General features: G+C 52.1%; 1 protein-coding gene across 1 annotated transcript in view; it reads left to right on the top strand.

Moving 5' to 3' along the window:
- CYP2E1 (cytochrome P450 family 2 subfamily E member 1) overlaps nt 1–19,481 on the top strand; it is a 110,043-nt gene that overhangs the window by 33,920 nt on the left and 56,642 nt on the right. The window lies entirely within an intron of this gene.

Raw genomic sequence — 19,481 nt, 5'->3', positions numbered from 1 at the left:
CTGTCGCTTTCCAAGGCTGTCTCTTTGCCCGTCTGTCTCTTTCCAGGGCTGTCTCTTTCCAGGGCTGTCTCTTTCCAGGGCTGTCTCTTTCCAGGTCTGTCTCTTTGCCCGTCTGTCTCTTTTCAGGTCTGTCTCTTTACAGGTCCATCTCTTTGCCCGTCTGTCTCTTTCCAGGGCTGTCTCTTTCCAGTGCTGTCTCTTTCCAGGTCCGTCTCTTTGCCCATCTGTCTCTTTCCAGGGCTGTCTCTTTGCCCGTCTGTCTCTTTCCAGGTCTGTCTCTTTCCAGGTCTGTCTCTTTGCCCGTCTGTCTCTTTCCAGGTCTGTCTCTTTGCCCATCTGTCTCTTTCCAGGGCTGTATCTTTTCAGGTCTGTCTCTTTGCCCGTCTGTCTCTTTCCAAGGCTGTCTCTTTCCAGGGCTGTCTCTTTGCCCTTCTGTCTCTTTCCAGGTCTGTCTTTTTGCCCGTCTGTCTTTTTGCCCATCTGTCTCTTTGCCCGTCTGTCTCTTTACCCGTCTGTCTCTTTGCCCGTTTGTCTCTTTGCCCGTCTGTCTCTTTCCAGGGCTGTCTCTTTCCAGGGCTGTCTCTTTCCAGGTCTGTCTCTTTGCCCGTCGGTCTCTTTCCAGGGCTGTCTCTTTGCCCGGCTGTCTCTTTGCCCGGCTGTCTCTTTGCCCATCTGTCTCTTTGCCCGTCTGTCTCTTTGCCCATCTGTCTCTTTGCCCGTCTGTCTCTTTACCCATCTGTCTCTTTGCCCGTTTGTCTCTTTGCCCGTCTGTCTCTTTCCAGGGCTGTCTCTTTCCAGGGCTGTCTCTTTCCAGGTCTGTCTCTTTGCCCGTCGGTCTCTTGCCAGGGCTGTCTCTTTCCAGGGCTGTCGCTTTGCCCGGCTGTCTCTTTGCCCAGCTGTCTCTTTGCCCGTCTGTCTTTTTACCCGTCTGTCTCTTTGCCCGTCTGTCTCTTTCCAGGGCTGTCTCTTTCCAGGGCTGTCTCTTTCCAGGGCTGTCTGTTTGCCCGGCTGTCTCTTTGCCCGGCTGTCTCTTTGCCCATCTGTCTCTTTGCCCGTCTGTCTCTTTCCAGGACTGTCTCTTTCCAGGGATGTCTCTTTCCAGGTCTGTCTCTTTGCCCGTCTGTCTCTTTCCAGGTCTGTCTCTTTGCCAGTCTGTCTCTTTGCTCGTCTGTCTCTTTTCCCGTCTGTCTCTTTCCAGGTCTGTCTCTTTGCCCGTCTGTCTCTTTCCAGGGCTGTCTCTTTCCAGGTCCGTCTCTTTGCCCGTCTGTCTCTTTGCCCGTCTGTCTCTTTCCAAGGCTGTCTCTTTCCAGGGCTGTCTCTTTGCCCATCTGTCTCTTTCCAGGGCTGTCTCTTTCCAGGGCTGTCTCTTTCCAGGTCTGTCTCTTTGCCCGTCTGTCTCTTTTCATGTCTGTCTCTTTACAGGTCCGTCTCTTTGCCCATCTGTCTCTTTCCAGGGCTGTCTCTTTCCAGGGCTGTCTCTTTCCAGGTCCGTCTCTTTGCCCATCTGTCTCTTTCCAGGGCTGTCTCTTTGCCCGTCTGTCTCTTTCCAGGTCTGTCTCTTTCCAGGTCTGTCTCTTTGCCCGTCTGTCTCTTTCCAGGTCTGTCTCTTTGCCCGTCTGTCTCTTTCCAGGGCTGTCTCTTTCCAGGTCCATCTCTTTGCCCGTCTGTCTCTTTCCATGGCTGTCTCTTTCCAAGGCTCTCTCTTTCCAGGGCTGTCTCTTTGCCCTTCTGTCTCTTTCCAGGTCTGTCTCTTTGCCCGTCTGTCTCTTTGCCCATCTGTCTCTTTGCCCGTCTGTCTTTTTACCCGTCTGTCTCTTTGCCCGTCTGTCTCTTTCCAGGGCTGTCTCTTTCCAGGGCTGTCTCTTTCCAGGGCTGTCTGTTTGCCCGGCTGTCTCTTTGCCCGGCTGTCTTTTTGCCCATCTGTCTCTTTGCCCGTCTGTCTCTTTCCAGGGCTGTCTCTTTCCAGGGATGTCTCTTTCCAGGTCTGTCTCTTTGCCCGTCTGTCTCTTTTCAGGTCTGTCTCTTTACAGGTCCGTCTCTTTGCCCATCTGTCTCTTTCCAGGGCTGTCTCTTTCCAGGGCTGTCTCTTTCCAGGGCTGTCTCCTTGCCCGGCTGTCTCTTTGCCCATCTGTCTCTTTGCCTGTCTGTCTCTTTGCCCGTCTGTCTCTTTACCCTTCTGTCTCTTTCCAGGTATGTCTCTTTGCCCGTCTGTCTCTTTCCAGGGCTGTCTCTTTCCAGGGCTGTCTCTTTCCAGGTCTGTCTCTTTGCCTGTCAGTCTCTTTCCAGGGCTGTCTCTTTCCAAGTCCATCTCTTTGCCCGTCTGTCTCTTTGCCCGTCTGTCTCTTTCCAAGGCTGTCTCTTTCCAGGGCTGTCTCTTTGCCCTTCTGTCTCTTTCCAGGTCTGTCTCTTTGCCCGTCTGTCTCTTTGCCCATCTGTCTCTTTGCCCGTCTGTCTTTTTACCCGTCTGTCTCTTTGCCCGTCTGTCTCTTTCCAGGGCTGTCTCTTTCCAGGGCTGTCTCTTTCCAGGGCTGTCTGTTTGCCCGGCTGTCTCTTTGCCCGGCTGTCTCTTTGCCCATCTGTCTCTTTGCCCGTCTGTCTCTTTCCAGGGCTGTCTCTTTCCAGGGATGTCTCTTTCCAGGTCTATCTCTTTGCCCGTCTGTCTCTTTCCAGGTCTGTCTCTTTCCAGGTCTGTCTCTTTGCCAGTCTGTCTCTTTGCTCGTCTGTCTCTTTGCCCGTCTGTCTCTTTCCAGGTCTGTCTCTTTGCCCGTCTGTCTCTTTGCCCATCTGTCTCTTTGCCCGGCTGTCTCTTTGCCCATCTGTCTCTTTGCCCGTCTGTCTCTTTCCAGGGCTGTCTCTTTCCAGGGATGTCTCTTTCCAGGTCTGTCTCTTTGCCCGTCTGTCTCTTTTCAGGTCTGTCTCTTTACAGGTCCGTCTCTTTGCCCATCTGTCTCTTTCCAGGGCTGTCTCTTTCCAGGGCTGTCTCTTTCCAGGGCTGTCTCCTTGCCCGGCTGTCTCTTTGCCCATCTGTCTCTTTGCCTGTCTGTCTCTTTGCCCGTCTGTCTCTTTACCCGTCTGTCTCTTTCCAGGTATGTCTCTTTGCCCGTCTGTCTCTTTCCAGGGCTGTCTCTTTCCAGGTCCGTCTCTTTGCCCATCTGTCTCTTTCCAGGTCTGTCTCTTTGCCCATCTGTCTCTTTCCAGGTCTGTCTCTTTCCAGGTCTGTCTCTTTGCCAGTCTGTCTCTTTGCTCGTCTGTCTCTTTGCCCGTCTGTCTCTTTCCAGGTCTGTCTCTTTGCCCGTCTGTCTTTTTCCAGGGCTGTCTCTTTCCAGGTCCGTCTCTTTGCCCGTCTGTCTCTTTGCCCGTCTGTCTCTTTCCAGGGCTGTCTCTTTGCCCATCTGTCTCTTTCCAGGGCTGTCTCTTTCCAGGGCTGTCTCTTTCCAGGTCTGTCTCTTTTTCCGTCTGTCTCTTTTCAGGTCTGTCTCTTTACAGGTCCGTCTCTTTGCCCATCTGTCTCTTTCCAGGGCTGTCTCTTTCCAGGGCTGTCTCTTTCCAGGGCTGTCTCTTTCCAGGTCCGTCTCTTTGCCCATCTGTCTCTTTCCAGGGCTGTCTCTTTGCCCGTCTGTCTCTTTCCAGGTCTGTCTCTTTCCAGGTCTGTCTCTTTGCCCGTCTGTCTCTTTCCAGGTCTGTCTCTTTCCAAGGCTCTCTCTTTCCAGGGCTGTCTCTTTCCAGGTCCATCTCTTTGCCCGTCTGTCTCTTTCCAGGGCTGTCTCTTTCCAAGGCTCTCTCTTTCCAGGGCTGTCTCTTTGCCCGGCTGTCTCTTTCCAGGTCTGTCTCTTTGCCCGTCTGCCTCTTTGCCCATCTGTCTCTTTGCCCGTCTGTCTTTTTACCCGTCTGTCTCTTTGCCCGTCTGTCTCTTTCCAGGGCTGTCTCTTTCCAGGGCTGTCTCTTTCCAGGGCTGTCTGTTTGCCCGGCTGTCTCTTTGCCCGGCTGTCTTTTTGCCCATCTGTCTCTTTTCCCGTCTGTCTCTTTCCAGGGCTGTCTCTTTCCAGGGATGTCTCTTTCCAGGTCTGTCTCTTTACAGGTCCGTCTCTTTGCCCATCTGTCTCTTTCCAGGGCTGTCTCTTTCCAAGGCTGTCTCTTTCCAGGGCTGTCTCCTTGCCCGGCTGTCTCTTTGCCCATCTGTCTCTTTGCCTGTCTGTCTCTTTGCCCGTCTGTCTCTTTACCCGTCTGTCTCTTTCCAGGTATGTCTCTTTGCCCGTCTGTCTCTTTCCAGGGCTGTCTCTTTCCAGGGCTGTCTCTTTCCAGGTCTGTCTCTTTTCCCGTCTGTCTCTTTTCAGGTCGGTCTCTTTACAGGTCCGTCTCTTTGCCCATCTGTCTCTTTCCAGGGCTGTCTCTTTCCAGGGCTGTCTCTTTCCCCGTCTGTCTCTTTCCAGGGCTGTCTCTTTCCAGGTCCGTTTCTTTTCCCGTCTGTCTCTTTGCCCCTCTGTCTCTTTCCAGGGCTGCCTCTTTCCAGGGCTGTCTCTTTGCCCGTCTGTCTCTTTGCCCATCTGTCTCTTTGCCCGTCTGTCTCTTTACCCGTCTGTTTCTTTCTCGGTCTGTCTCTTTGCCCGTCTGTCTTTTTTCAGGGCTGTCTCTTTTTCCAGGTCTGTCTCTTTGCCCGTCTGTCTCTTTCCAGGTCTGTCTCTTTCCAGGTCTGTCTCTTTGCCAGTCTGTCTCTTTGCTCGTCTGTCTCTTTGCCCATCTGTCGCTTTCCAAGGCTGTCTCTTTGCCCGTCTGTCTCTTTCCAGGGCTGTCTCTTTCCAGGGCTGTCTCTTTCCAGGGCTGTCTCTTTCCAGGTCTGTCTCTTTGCCCGTCTGTCTCTTTTCAGGTCTGTCTCTTTACAGGTCCATCTCTTTGCCCGTCTGTCTCTTTCCAGGGCTGTCTCTTTCCAGGGCTGTCTCTTTCCAGGTCCGTCTCTTTGCCCATCTGTCTCTTTCCAGGGCTGTCTCTTTGCCCGTCTGTCTCTTTCCAGGTCTGTCTCTTTCCAGGTCTGTCTCTTTGCCCGTCTGTCTCTTTCCAGGTCTGTCTCTTTGCCCATCTGTCTCTTTCCAGGGCTGTATCTTTTCAGGTCTGTCTCTTTGCCCGTCTGTCTCTTTCCAAGGCTGTCTCTTTCCAGGGCTGTCTCTTTGCCCTTCTGTCTCTTTCCAGGTCTGTCTTTTTGCCCGTCTGTCTTTTTGCCCATCTGTCTCTTTGCCCGTCTGTCTCTTTACCCGTCTGTCTCTTTGCCCGTTTGTCTCTTTGCCCGTCTGTCTCTTTCCAGGGCTGTCTCTTTCCAGGGCTGTCTCTTTCCAGGTCTGTCTCTTTGCCCGTCGGTCTCTTTCCAGGGCTGTCTCTTTGCCCGGCTGTCTCTTTGCCCGGCTGTCTCTTTGCCCATCTGTCTCTTTGCCCGTCTGTCTCTTTGCCCATCTGTCTCTTTGCCCGTCTGTCTCTTTACCCATCTGTCTCTTTGCCCGTTTGTCTCTTTGCCCGTCTGTCTCTTTCCAGGGCTGTCTCTTTCCAGGGCTGTCTCTTTCCAGGTCTGTCTCTTTGCCCGTCGGTCTCTTGCCAGGGCTGTCTCTTTCCAGGGCTGTCTCTTTGCCCGGCTGTCTCTTTGCCCAGCTGTCTCTTTGCCCATCTGTCTCTTTGCCCGTCTGTCTCTTTCCTGGTCTGTCTCTTTGCCCATCTGTCTCTTTCCAGGGCTGTCTCTTTCCAGGGCTGTCTCCTTGCCCGGCTGTCTCTTTGCCCATCTGTCTCTTTGCCTGTCTGTCTCTCTGCCCGTCTGTCTCTTTACCCGTCTGTTTCTTTCCAGGTCTGTCTCTTTGCCCGTCTGTCTCTTTCCAGGGCTGTCTCTTTCCAGGTCTGTCTCTTTCCAGGTCTGTCTCTTTGCCCGTCTGTCTCTTTTCAGGTCGGTCTCTTTACAGGTCCGTATCTTTGCCCGTCTGTCTCTTTCCAGGGCTGTCTCTTTCCAGGGCTGTCTCTTTCCAGGTCCGTCTCTTTTCCCGTCTGTCTCTTTGCCCCTCTGTCTCTTTCCAGGGCTGTCTCTTTCCAGGGCTGTCTCTTTGCCCTTCTGTCTCTTTTCAGGTCTGTCTCTTTGCCCGTCTGTCTCTTTGCCCATCTGTCTCTTTGCCCGTCTGTCTCTTTACCCGTCTGTCTCTTTTCTGGTCTGTCTCTTTGCCCGTCTGTCTCTTTCTAGGGCTGTCTCTTTCCAGGTCTGTCTCTTTGCCCGTTTGTCTCTTTCCAGGTCTGTCTCTTTCCAGGTCTGTCTCTTTGCCAGTCTGTCTCTTTGCCCATCCTTCTCTTTGCCCGTCGGTCTCTTTCCAGGGCTGTCTCTTTCCAGGGCTGTCTCTTTCCAAGTCCGTCTCTTTTCCCGTCTGTCTCTTTGTCCCTCTGTCTCTTTCCAGGGCTGTCTCTTTCCAGGGCTGTCTCTTTGCCCTTCTGTCTCTTTCCAAGTCTGTCTCTTTGCCCGTCTGTCTCTTTGCCCATCTGTCTCTTTGCCCGTCTGTCTCTTTACCCGTCTGTCTCTTTCCAGGTCTGTCTCTTTGCCCGTCTGTCTCTTTTCCCGTCTGTCTCTTTCCAGGTCTGTCTCTTTGCCCGTCTGTCTCTTTCCAGGGCTGTCTCTTTCCAGGTCCGTCTCTTTGCCCGTCTGTCTCTTTGCCCGTCTGTCTCTTTCCAGGGCTGTCTCTTTCCAGGGCTGTCTCTTTCCAGGGCTGTCTCTGTGAAGCCCCGAGAACGCTGTGTCGGTGCATTACCTTCAGGGACTCCACTCTGCTGGATCCTGTCACAGGTAGGAAATCTTCTATTTGTCGTGACGCCACTCTCAGAATTGCGGTCAGTGGTGACCGCCACTGCAGGTTGAGGGTCGCCTGGGGCTGATGGTGTGTGCAGTCAGTTGGGATAGCCTCCTGAGAGTGAGGCAAGCCCCAGGGCCCTGTGTAGGTGTGTAGAACCACAAGGCGCAGAATAACTCCACACAAGCAGGATGTCTTTCAGGGGTTTTACTCACAGTTGATGGCAGGGTGAGTAACCCGGGCGTAGCTGGGATGAACCAGGCTGGAACCAGGTATCCTTCAGGCTGACTTCTGATGGTGACTACCAACTCGCCTTCCTTAGCCCTTGGTGGTTTGGGGTAACCCCGACTTTTAGTCCCTATGGGGGTCACCCAGGGAAGTTGCCGAAGCCTCTCTCCCCTTCGTTTGCCGTTTGCTTGTTGCCTGGACCAGATCACTCCAGCTGCTTGCCTCCTGTGAACTATGGGCCCTAACTGTGGCTACGTGGCTGCGGCTTTTGGGTGTTGTGGTGTGGGCTTTGAGGGCCCCACACCGGCAGGTTTAGCGAGGAAAGGTAGATCTATCCCCGCTCCGGGATCTGCCGCCCGTTTGGGCCTGGTACTCCTTACTTCCCACTCTGTGCTCTCTCTTTAGCTGGAGACGGGTTTCGGGTAGCACTCCTAGGTGACCGTTCTCCCCCGTCGGTAGCCACTGCGCGGGCGCTGTCAGACTGCAACAGCCCCAGGGGTAGGGGTCAGCTCCTCTCGGAGCTCCCTGGACTCTGCACTGAACCGGCTCACTGCTCCTCCTCTCCTGTTCTTGCCTACGCCACCTAGCAACCAGGCTCTCTTACCACACCCCTTGAGTGGAGATGGAGGCTTTTGGCCCCCTCCACTATTCCAGTGGAGGTGAAGGCTTTGCCCCCTCCTGGGATCCCCAGGGGTCCTCCCAAAGGTACATGTGTGAGACCTGATCACTATGCGCCTGTGTAGTCACACCTCGGTCAGCCTTCTGGATTACCTGTATTGTACTGTCCCCAGCATGGGTGCAGTACTCAGTGGTGCCTGACCAGGTCAGGGGCGCCACATCTCTTTCCAGGTCTGTCTCTTTGCCCATCTGTCTCTTTGCCCCTCTGTCTCTTTCCAGGGCTGTCTCTTTCCAGGGCTGTCTCTTTGCCCTTCTGTCTCTTTTCAGGTCTGTCTCTTTTCCCGTCTGTCTCTTTGCCCATCTGTCTCTTTGCCCGTCTGTCTCTTTACCCGTCTGTCTGTTTCCTGGTCTGTCTCTTTGCCCGTCTGTCTCTTTCCAGGGCTGTCTCTTTCCAGGTCTGTCTCTTTGCCCATCTGTCTCTTTGCCCCTCTGTCTCTTTCCAGGGCTGTCTCTTTCCAGGGCTGTCTCTTTGCCCTTCTGTCTCTTTTCAGGTCTGTCTCTTTTCCCGTCTGTCTCTTTGCCCATCTGTCTCTTTGCCCGTCTGTCTCTTTACCCGTCTGTCTGTTTCCTGGTCTGTCTCTTTGCCCGTCTGTCTCTTTCCAGGGCTGTCTCTTTCCAGGTCTGTCTCTTTGCCAGTCTGTCTCTTTGCCCATCTGTCTCTTTGCCGGTCGGTCTCTTTCCAGGGCTGTCTCTTTCCAGGGCTGTCTCTTTCCAGGTCCGTCTCTTTTCCCGTCTGTCTCTTTGTCCCTCTGTCTCTGTCCAGGGCTGTCTATTTGCCCTTCTGTCTCTTTGCCCATCTGTCTCTTTGCCCGTCTGTCTCTTTACCCGTCTGTCTCTTTCCAGGTCTGTCTCTTTGCCCGTCTGTCTCTTTCCAGGGCTGTCTCTTTCCAGGTCCGTCTCTTTGTCCGTCTGTCTCTTTGCCCGTCTGTCTCTTTCCAAGGCTGTCTCTTTCCAGGGCTGTCTCTTTGCCCGTCTGTCTCTTTCCAGGGCTGTCTCTTTCCAGGGCTGTCTCTTTGCCCATCTGTCTCTTTCCAGGGCTGTCTCTTTGCCCGTCTGTCTCTTTCCAGGTCTGTCTCTTTCCAGGTCTGTCTCTTTGCCCGTCTGTCTCTTTCCAGGTCTGTCTCTTTGCCCGTCTGTCTCTTTCCAGGGCTTTCTCTTTTCAGGTCTGTCTCTTTGCCCGTCTGTCTCTTTCCAAGGCTGTCTCTTTCCAGGGCTGTCTCTTTGCCCTTCTGTCTCTTTCCAGGTCTGTCTCTTTGCCCGTCTGTCTCTTTGCCCATCTGTCTCTTTGCCCGTCTGTCTCTTTACCCGTCTGTCTCTTTGCCCGTTTGTCTCTTTGCCCGTCTGTCTCTTTGCCCATCTGTCTCTTTGCCCGTCGGTCTCTTTCCAGGGCTGTCTATTTGCCCATCTGTCTCTTTGCCCGTCGGTCTGTTTCCAGGGCTGTCTCTTTCCAGGGCTGTCTCTTTCCAGGTCCGTCTCTTTTCCCGTCTGTCTCTTTGTCCCTCTGTCTCTTTCCAGGGCTGTCTCTTTCCAGGGCTGTCTCTTTGCCCTTCTGTCTCTTTGCCCGTCTGTCTCTTTCCAGGGCTGTCTCTTTCCAGGTCCGTCTCTTTGCCCGTCTTTCTCCTTGCCCGTCTGTCTCTTTCCAGGGCTGTCTCTTCCCAGGTCTGTCTCTTTGCCCGTTTGTCTCTTTCCAGGTCTGTCTCTTTCCAGGTCTGTCTCTTTGTCAGTCTGTCTCTTTGCCCATCTGTCTCTTTGCCCATCTGTCTCTTTCCAGGGCTGTCTCTTTCCAGGGCTGTCTCTTTCCAGGGCTGTCTCTTTCCAGGGCTGTCTCTTTCCAGGTCTGTCTCTTTGCCCGTCTGTCTCTTTTCAGGTCTGTCTCTTTACAGGTCCGTCTCTTTGCCCTTCTGTCTCTTTCCAGGGCTGTCTCTTTGCCCGTCTGACTCTTTGCCCATCTGTCTCTTTCCAGGGCTGTCTCTTTCCAGGGCTGTCTCTTTCCAGGGCTGTCTCTTTGCCCGTCGGTCTCTTTCCAGGGCTGTCTCTTTCCAGAGCTGTCTCTTTGCCCGGCTGTCTCTTTGTCCATCTGTCTCTTTGCCCGTCTGTCTCTTTGCCCGTCTGTCTCTTTCCAAGGCTGTCTCTTTCCAGGTCTGACTCTTTCCAGGGCTGTCTCTTTCCAGGGCTGTCTCTTTCCAGGGCTGTCTCTTTCCAGGTCTGTCTCTTTGCCCATCTGTCTCTTCCAGGGCTGTCTCTTTGCCCCTCTGTCTCTTTCCAGGGCTGTCTCTTTCCAGGGCTGTCTCTTTGCCCTTCTGTCTCTTTTCAGGTCTGTCTTTTTGCCCGTCTGTCTCTTTGCCCATCTGTCTCTTTGCCCGTCTGTCTCTTTACCCGTCTGTCTGTTTCCTGGTCTGTCTCTTTGCCCGTCTGTCTCTTTCCAGGGCTGTCTCTTCCCAGGTCTGTCTCTTTGCCCGTTTGTCTCTTTCCAGGTCTGTCTCTTTCCAGGTCTGTCTCTTTGTCAGTCTGTCTCTTTGCCCATCTGTCTCTTTGCCCGTCGGTCTCTTTCCAGGGCTGTCTCTTTCCAGGGCTGTCTCTTTCCAGGTCCGTCTCTTTTCCCGTCTGTCTCTTTGTCCCTCTGTCTCGTTCCAGGGCTGTCTCTTTCCAGGGCTGTCTCTTTGCCCGTCTGTCTCTTTCCAGGGCTGTCTCTTTCCAGGGCTGTCTCTTTCCAGGGCTGTCTCTTTCCAGGTCTGTCTCTTTGCCCATCTGTCTCTTCCAGGGCTGTCTCTTTGCTCCTCAGTCTCTTTCCAGGGCTGTCTCTTTCCAGGGCTGTCTCTTTGCCCTTCTGTCTCTTTTCAGGTCTGTCTTTTTGCCCGTCTGTCTCGTTACCCGTCTGTCTGTTTCCTGGTCTGTCTCTTTGCCCGTCTGTCTCTTTCCAGGGCTGTCTCTTTCCAGGTCTGTCTCTTTGCCCGTTTGTCTCTTTCGAGGTCTGTCTCTTTCCAGGTCTGTCTCTTTGCCCATCTGTCTCTTTGCCCGTCGGTCTCTTTCCAGGGCTGTCTCTTTCCAGGGCTGTCTCTTTCCAGGTCCGTCTCTTTTCCCGTCTGTCTCTTTGTCCCTCTGTCTCGTTCCAGGGCTGTCTCTTTCCAGGGCTGTCTCTTTGCCCTTCTTTCTCTTTCCAAGTCTGTCTCTTTGCCCGTCTGTCTCTTTGCCCATCTGTCTCTTTGCCCGTCTGTCTCTTTACCCGTCTGTCTCTTTCCAGGTCTGTCTCTTTGCCCGTCTGTCTCTTTCCAGGGCTGTCTCTTTCCAGGTCCGTCTCTTTGCCCGTCTGTCTCTTTCCAAGGCTGTCTCTTTCCAGGGCTGTCTCTTTGCCCGTCTGTCTCTTTCCAGGGCTGTCTCTTTCCAGGGCTGTCTCTTTGCCCATCTGTCTCTTTCCAGGGCTGTCTCTTTGCCCCTCTGTCTCTTTCCAGGGCTGTCTCTTTCCAGGGCTGTCTCTTTGCCCTTCTGTCTCTTTTCAGGTCTGTCTCTTTGCCCGTCTGTCTCTTTGCCCATCTGTCTCTTTGCCCGTCTGTCTCTTTACCCGTCTGTCTGTTTCCTGGTCTGTCTCTTTGCCCGTCTGTCTCTTTCCAGGGCTGTCTCTTTCCAGGTCTGTCTCTTTGCCCGTCTGTCTCTTTGCCCATCTGTCTCTTTGCCCGTCTGTCTCTTTACCCATCTGTCTGTTTCCTGGTCTGTCTCTTTGCCCGTCTGTCTCTTTCCAGGGCTGTCTCTTTCCAGGTCTGTCTCTTTGCCCGTTTGTCTCTTTCCAGGTCTGTCTCTTTCCAGGTCTGTCTCTTTACCAGTCTGTCTCTTTGCCCATCTGTCTCTTTGCCCGTCGGTCTCTTTCCAGGGCTGTCTGTTTCCAGGGCTGTCTCTTTACAGGTCCGTCTCTTTTCCCGTCTGTCTCTTTGTCCCTCTGTCTCTTTCCAGGGCTGTCTCTTTCCAGGGCTGTCTCTTTGCCCTTCTGTCTCTTTCCAAGTCTGTCTCTTTGCCCGTCTGTCTCTTTGCCCATCTGTCTCTTTGCCCGTCTGTCTCTTTACCCGTCTGTCTCTTTCCAGGTCTGTCTCTTTGCCCGTCTGTCTCTTTCCAGGGCTGTCTCTTTCCAGGTCCGTCTCTTGGCCCGTCTGTCTCTTTGCCCGTCTGTCTCTTTCCAAGGCTGTCTCTTTCCAGGGCTGTCTCTTTGCCCGTCTGTCTCTTTCCAGGGCTGTCTCTTTCCAGGGCTGTCTCTTTCCAGGTCTGTCTCTTTGCCCATCTGTCTCTTTCCAGGGCTGTCTCTTTGCCCGTCTGTCTCTTTCCAGGTCTGTCTCTTTCCAGGTCTGTCTCTTTGCCCGCCTGTCTCTTTCCAGGTCTGTCTCTTTGCCCGTCTGTCTCTTTCCAGGGCTGTCTCTTTTCAGGTCTGTCTCTTTGCCCGTCTGTCTCTTTCCAGGGCTGTCTCTTTGCCCTTCTGTCTCTTTCCAGGTCTGTCTCTTTGCCCGTCTGTCTCTTTGCCCATCTGTCTCTTTGCCCGTCTGTCTCTTTACCCGTCTGTCTCTTTGCCCGTTTGTCTCTTTGCCCGTCTGTCTCTTTGCCCATCTGTCTCTTTGCCCGTCGGTCTCTTTCCAGGGCTTTCTATTTGCCCTTCTGTCTCTTTGCCCGTCTGTCTCTTTACCCGTCTGTCTCTTTGCCCGTTTGTCTCTTTGCCCGTCTGTCTCTTTGCCCATCTGTCTCTTTGCCCGTCGGTCTCTTTCCAGGGCTGTCTATTTGCCCATCTGTCTCTTTGCCCGTCGGTCTCTTTCCAGGGCTGTCTCTTTCCAGGGCTGTCTCTTTCCAGGTCCGTCTGTTTTCCCGTCTGTCTCTTTGTCCCTCTGTCTCTTTCCAGGGCTGTCTCTTTCCAGGGCTGTCTCTTTGCCCTTCTGTCTCTTTGCCCGTCTGTCTCTTTCCAGGGCTGTCTCTTTCCAGGTCCGTCTCTTTGCCCGTCTGTCTCTTTGCCCGTCTGTCTCTTTCCAAGGCTGTCTCTTTCCAGGGCTGTCTCTTTGCCCATCTGTCTCTTTCCAGGGCTGTCTCTTTCCAGGGCTGTCTCTTTCCAGGGCTGTCTCTTTCCAGGTCTGTCTCTTTGCCCGTCTGTCTCTTTTCAGGTCTGTCTCTTTACAGGTCCGTCTCTTTGCCCTTCTGTCTCTTTCCAGGGCTGTCTCTTTGCCCGTCTGTCTCTTTGCCCATCTGTCTCTTTCCAGGGCTGTCTCTTTCCAGGGCTGTCTCTTTCCAGGGCTGTCTCTTTGCCCGTCGGTCTCTTTCCAGGGCTGTCTCTTTCCAGAGCTGTCTCTTTGCCCGGCTGTCTCTTTGTCCATCTGTCTCTTTGCCCGTCTGTCTCTTTGCCCGTCTGTCTCTTTCCTGGTCTGTCTCTTTGCCCATCTGTCTCTTTCCAGGGCTGTCTCTTTCCAGGGCTGTCTCCTTGCCCGGCTGTCTCTTTGCCCATATGTCTCTTTGCCTGTCTGTCTCTTTGCCCGTCTGTCTCTTTACCCGTCTGTTTCTTTCCAGGTCTGTCTCTTTGCCTGTCTGTCTCTTTCCAGGGCTGTCTCTTTCCAGGTCTGTCTCTTTCCAGGTCTGTCTCTTTGCCCGTCTGTCTCTTTTCAGGTCGGTCTCTTTACAGGTCCGTCTCTTTGCCCGTCTGTCTCTTTCCAGGGCTGTCTCTTTCCAGGCCTGTCTCTTGACAGGTCCGTCTCTTTTCCCGTCTGTCTCTTTGCCCCTCTGTCTCTTTCCACAGCTGTCTTTTTCCAGGGCTGTCTCTTTGCCCTTCTGTCTCTTTCCAGGTCTGTCTCTTTGCCCGTCTGTCTCTTTGCCCATCTGTCTCTTTGCCCATCTGTCTCTTTACCCGTCTGTCTCTTTCCTGGTCTGTCTCTTTGCCCGTCTGTCTCTTTCCAGGGCTGTATCTTTCCAGGTCTTTCTCTTTGCCCGTTTGTCTCTTTCCAGGTCTGTCTCTTTCCAGGTCTGTCTGTTTGCCAGTCTGTCTCTTTGCCCATCTGTCTCTTTGCCCGTCGGTCTCTTTCCAGGGCTGTCTCTTTCCAGGGCTGTCTCTTTGCCTGGCTGTCTCATTGCCCAGCTGTCTCTTTGCCCATCTGTCTCTTTGCCCGTCTGTCTCTTTGCCCGTCTGTCTCTTTCCAGGGCTGTCTCTTTGCAGGGCTGTCTCTTTCCAGGGCTGTCTCTTTCCAGGTCTGTCTCTTTGCCTGTCTGTCTCTTTTCAGGTCTGTCTCTTTACAGGTCCGTCTCTTTGCCCTTCTGTCTCTTTCCAGGGCTGTCTCTTTGCCCGTCTGTCTATTTGCCCGTCTGTCTCTTTGCCCGTCTGTCTCTTTCCAGGGCTGTCTCTTTCCAGGTCTGTCTCTTTGCCCGTCGGTCTCTTTCCAGGGCTGTCTCTTTCCAGGGCTGTCTCTTTGCCCGGCTGTCTCTTTGCCCGGCTGTCTCTTTGCCCATCTGTATCTTTGCCCGTCTGTCTCTTTGCCCGTCTGTCTCTTTCCAGGGCTGTCTCTTTCCAGGGCTGTCTCTTTCCAGGGCTGTCTCTTTCCAGGTCTGTCTCTTTGCCCGTCGGTCTCTTTCCAGGGCTGTCTCTTTCCAGAGCTGTCTCTTTGCCCGGCTGTCTCTTTGCCCATCTGTCTCTTTGCCCGTCTGTCTCTTTGCCCGTCTGTCTCTTTCCTGGTCTGTCTCTTTGCCCATATGTCTCTTTCCAGGTCTGTCTCTTTGCCCGTCGGTCTCTTTCCAGGGCTGTCTCTTTCCAGGGCTGTCTCTTTGCCCAGCTGTCTCTTTGCCCGGCTGTCTCTTTGCCTATCTGTCTCTTTGTCCGTCTGTCTCTTTGCCCGTCTGTCTCTTTCCAGGGCTGTCTCTTTCCAGGTCTGTCTCTTTGCCCGTCTGTCTCTTTTCAGGTCTGTCTCTTTACAGGTCCGTCTCTTTGCCGTTCTGTCTATTTCCAGGGCTGTCTCTTTGCCCTTCTGTCTCTTTGCCCATCTGTCTCTTTGCCCGTCTGTCTCTTTACCCGTCTGTCTCTTTGCCCATTTGCCTCTTTGCCCGTCTGTCTCTTTCCAGGGCTGTCTCTTTCCAGGGCTGTCTCTTTCCAGGTCTGTCTCTTTGCCCGTCGATCTCTTTCCAGGGCTGTCTCTTTCCAGGGCTGTCTCTCTGCCCGGCTGTCTCTTTGCCCGGCTGTCTCTTTGCCCATCTGTCTCTTTGCCCGTCTGTCTCTTTGCCCGTCTGTCTCTTTCCAGGGCTGTCTCTTTCCAGGGATGTCTCTTTCCAGGGCTGTCTCTTTCCAGGGCTGTCTCTTTCCAGGTCTGTCTCTTTGCCCGTCGGTCTCTTTCCAGGGCTGTCTCTTTCCAGAGCTGTCTCTTTGCCCGGCTGTCTCTTTGCCCATCTGTCTCTTTGCCCGTCTGTCTCTTTGCCCGTCTGTCTCTTTCCTGGTCTGTCTCTTTGCCCATCTGTCTCTTTCCAGGGCTGTCTCTTTCCAGGGCTGTCTCCTTGCCCGGCTGTCTCTTTGCCCATCTGTCTCTTTGCCTGTCTGTCTCTTTACCCATCTGTTTCTTTCCAGGTCTGTCTCTTTGCCCTTCTGTCTCTTTCCAGGGCTGTCTCTTTCCAGGTCTGTCTCTTTCCAGGTCTGTCTCTTTGCCCGTCTGTCTCTTTTCAGGTCGGTCTCTTTACAGGTCCGTATCTTTGCCCGTCTGTCTCTTTCCAGGGCTGTCTCTTTCCAGGGCTGTCTCTTTTTAGGTCTGTCTCTTTTCCCGTCTGTCTCTTTGCCCCTCTGTCTCTTTCCAGGGCTGTCTCTTTCCAGGGCTGTCTCTTTGCCCTTCTGTCTCTTTCCAGGTCTGTCTCTTTGCCCATCTGTCTCTTTGCCCGTCTGTCTCTTTACCCGTCTGTCTCTTTCCTGGTCTGTCTCTTTGCCTGTCTGTCTCTTTCCAGGGCTTTCTCTTTCCAGGTCTGTCTCTTTGCCAGTCTGTCTCTTTGCCCATCTGTCTCTTTGCCCATCTGTATCTTTCCAAGGCTGTCTCTTTCCAGGGCTGTCTCTTTGCCCGTCTGTCTCTTTCCAGGGCTGTCTCTTTCCAGGGCTGTCTGTTTCCAGGGCTGTCTCTTTCCAGGTCTGTCTCTTTGTCCGTCTGTCTCTTTTCAGGTCTGTCTCTTTCCAGATCTGTCTCTTTGCCAGTCTGTCTCTTTGCCCATCTGTCTCTTTGCCCGTCTGTCTCTTTCCAAGGCTGTCTCTTTCCAGGGCTGTCTCTTTGCCCGTCTGTCTCTTTGCCTGTCTGTCTCTTTCCAGGGCTGTCTCTTTCCAGGTCTGTCTCTTTGCCCGTCGGTCTCTTTCCAGGGCTGTCTCTTTCCAGAGCTGTCTCTTTGCCCGGCTGTCTCTTTGCCCGTCTGTCTCTTTGCCCGTCTGTCTCTTTGCCCGTCTGTCTCTTTCTAGGGCTGTCTCTTTCCAGGGCTGTCTCTATTCAGGGCTGTCTCTTTCCAGGTCTGTCTCTTTGCCCGTCTGTCTCTTTTCAGGTCTGTCTCTTTACAGGTCCGTCTCTTTGCCCGTCTGTCTCTTTCCAGGGCTGTCTCTTTCCAGGTCTGTCTCTTTGCCCGTCTGTCTTTTTCCAGGGCTGTCTCTTTCCAGGTCTGTCTCTTTGCCCGTCTGTCTTTTTCCAGGGCTGTCTCTTTCCAGGGCTGTCTCTTTCCAGGTTTGTCTCTTTGCCCATCTATCTCTTTGCCCGTCTGTCTCTTTGCCCGCCTGTCTCTTTGCCCGGCTGTCTCTTTGCCCGGTTGTCTCTTTGCCCGGCTGTCTCTTTGCCCGGCTGTCTCTTTCCATGGCTGTCTCTTTCCAGGTCTGTCTCTTTCCCCGTCTGTCTGTCTGTTTGTCTCTTTCCCCATCTGTCTCTGTCTGTGTCTTTGTCTGTCTGTCTTTTTCTGTCTCTCTATCCATCTCTCCACTAACATCATATAACCTCACGCATAAGCTTCAACTAACAGTTTATTTTGTTCCTATAGCAACCACTGACAGTTGTTATTAATAACCTATAGCTCCCCCCTCCATTCAGTTTAATGGCAGAAGGATTTTAGAGACTAACTGTAAAGCACAAGGTTAAATTTTTCTGTCAAAACATAGTCTACGACGTTCCCTGGGTCACATGGGGCGTCTGTGCAAAATTTCGTGATTGTAAATGCGACAGTGCGGATTCCTTTAGCGGACATACACACATACCCATACACTCAGCTTTATATATTGGATTAAAGCGTGCCAGAGTTATAACCTCATAAAGGGACACTGGTCAGATTTGAAAAATGAGGCTCGGTTATTAACGTACAAAGTGGCTTGGTCCTTAACCCTTTCACGACCGGCCGATTTTTCGCTTTCCGTTTTTTTTTCGCCATTCTTTTTCTGAGAGACGTAACTTTTTTATTTTTCAGTCAATATGGTCATGTGAGGGCTCATTTTTTTGCGGAACGAGCTGTACTTTTAAATGAAACCATCAGTTTTACCATATTGTGTACTAGAAAATGGCAAAAAAATTCCAAATGCTGAAAAATTGCAAAAAAAGTGCGATAGCACTATGGTTTTTGAGATATTTTATTCACTGTGTTCACTATATGGTAAAACTGATGTGTGGGTGTGATGCCTCAGGTCACTGCGAGTTCGTAGACACCAAACATGTATAGGTTTACTTTTATATAAGGGGTTAAAAAAAAATCGGAAGTTTGTCCAAAAAAAGTGGCGCACGTTTTACGCCATATTCCGTGACCCGTAGCGTTCTCATTTTTCGGGATCTTAGGCTCAATGACGGCTTATTTTTTGCGTCTCAAGCTGACGTTTTTAACGGTACCAGATGCTACGTTTTGATCGCCTCTTATTGCATTTTGCGCAAAAGTTGTGGCGACAAAAAAACGTCGTTTTGGCGTTTGGAATTTTTTTGCCGCTACGCCGTTTACTGATCAGATTAATTGATTTTATAGTTTGATAGATTGGGCGTTTCTGAACGCGGCGATACCAAATGTGTGTATATTTTTTATTTTTTTAACCCTTTAATTTTCAATGGGGCGAATGGGGGGTGATTTGAACTTTTAGGTTTTTTTGTTTTTTTTTAATTTTTTAAAACTTATTTTTTTACTTTTTTTTTTTATTTTACTAGTCCCCCTAGGGGGCTATTGCGATCAGCATTCCGATCGCTCTGCAGTATCTGCTGATCACAGCTGGAAGGCTGTAAACAGCAGATACGCTGTCTTTCTCTTTTGCTGTGCCCCGGGCACAGCGAAAGTGAAACCAATTCATGTGTAGTACAGGAGTCATCACATGACCCTGTGCTACCATGACAACTATCGGGAGTCACGTGATCGCGTCACGTGACTTCCGGTTTCGGCGGTAAGTAAAACTTTACCGCGATCGCGCTTATAATGGCGCTGTCAGGTTTCCGGGTTTTCCAGTTCTCTGTTGAAAAAGCTTGCCCTCAGTTAACATGGAGTTTACTGTTCTGTTGCCCTACTTCCTGTCCAGCTGCTTAAAAGGCCGCCTCTAAACCTAGTCCAGTGCCTGAGTATACTGCTTGCTGTGTGCTCCTGCTTTGCTGCTGCTAATCCTGTTAGCCTTTGGATCCTCCTAAAGACTACCGACCGACCGACTCTGGACCTTACCCGGTTTCTCAAGTTGTGCCCGGATTCCGTCTGCCATCTTCGGTTAGCACTCTGCCCGGTTCTCTCTGGTTCGTAACCACTCTGGACATTCATCCCGTACGGACACTCCTGGACTTTTACCGTTTGCCCCTTGTGTCCCGGCTGCTGCGCATTTAGGCCTTCCGGGGTGATTGCCGGACAGTCCCTGTATAGGGGTTCGCTCTGGTGGTCTCCCTGGGGGAGTCCGGTGCGTGGCCCCGGGAATTCCCTTCGCTCCGTTTTGGGAAAGTATTGTGTGTATTTGTACTGCTGTGTTTTCCGTTGTGTATCCGTGGTTACATATTATAAAATATCTTGTACCAAGAACTCGTCTCTGATTGTCATTGCCCTACGCTATCGAAATCCTCAGAACATATATAAGTATTACAGGCGCTGTCATGTATTGACAGCGCCATATAAGGGGTTAATCGGCATGAGCAGATAACGATTCTGCTCGTGCCTAGCAGGCACACATCTCAGCTGTGAAAATCAGCTGAGATGTGTGCCGATCGCGGCATGCTGCCGCCGGAGGACCGCGGGCAGTAAGATTATGTCATTTAGGACGTAATTTTACGGCCCGCGGTCGTTAAGGGGTTAAAGGCTTAAGATATTTCTCTAACAGTAAAACCACCCCTTAAAGGGAACCAATCACCAGGATTTTCATATATAAGCTAAAGCCAGTGCTATACTGGCACTATCAGGCTGATTCTCTACATACCTGTAGTGGGCAGCTCGGATGTTTAGGTTTTGAAATCCAAAAAAGTGACGTTTATAAAATGAGCAGCTTCTTGAGTGACAGTTGCACTGGAGCAGATCAAATATTCATAGTTATCCCCTCCCCCTGTTAGAATTAGCATATGTATTATACAAACTGCTCACTTTGTCTAGCAGGACCTGTGTGAGCTCATACCCATGTGACCTGGTATCCAGCTTTGGTGGCTGAGGCCCCGCCCCTTCTGGTCACATGGGTGTGACCTCACACAGGTCCTGCTAGACAAAGTGAGTCGTTTTTATAATGCTTATGCAAATTCTAACAAAGGGAGGGGATAACTCTGAATATATGATCTGCTCCAGTGCAACTGTCACTCAAGAAGCAGCTAATTTTATAAACTTCACTTTCTTGGATTT

This window comes from Anomaloglossus baeobatrachus, chromosome 1, assembly GCF_048569485.1.
Source record: "Anomaloglossus baeobatrachus isolate aAnoBae1 chromosome 1, aAnoBae1.hap1, whole genome shotgun sequence".
Lineage (NCBI taxonomy): Eukaryota > Metazoa > Chordata > Amphibia > Anura > Aromobatidae > Anomaloglossus > Anomaloglossus baeobatrachus.
This window is presented reverse-complemented; position numbering and strand designations above follow the sequence as displayed.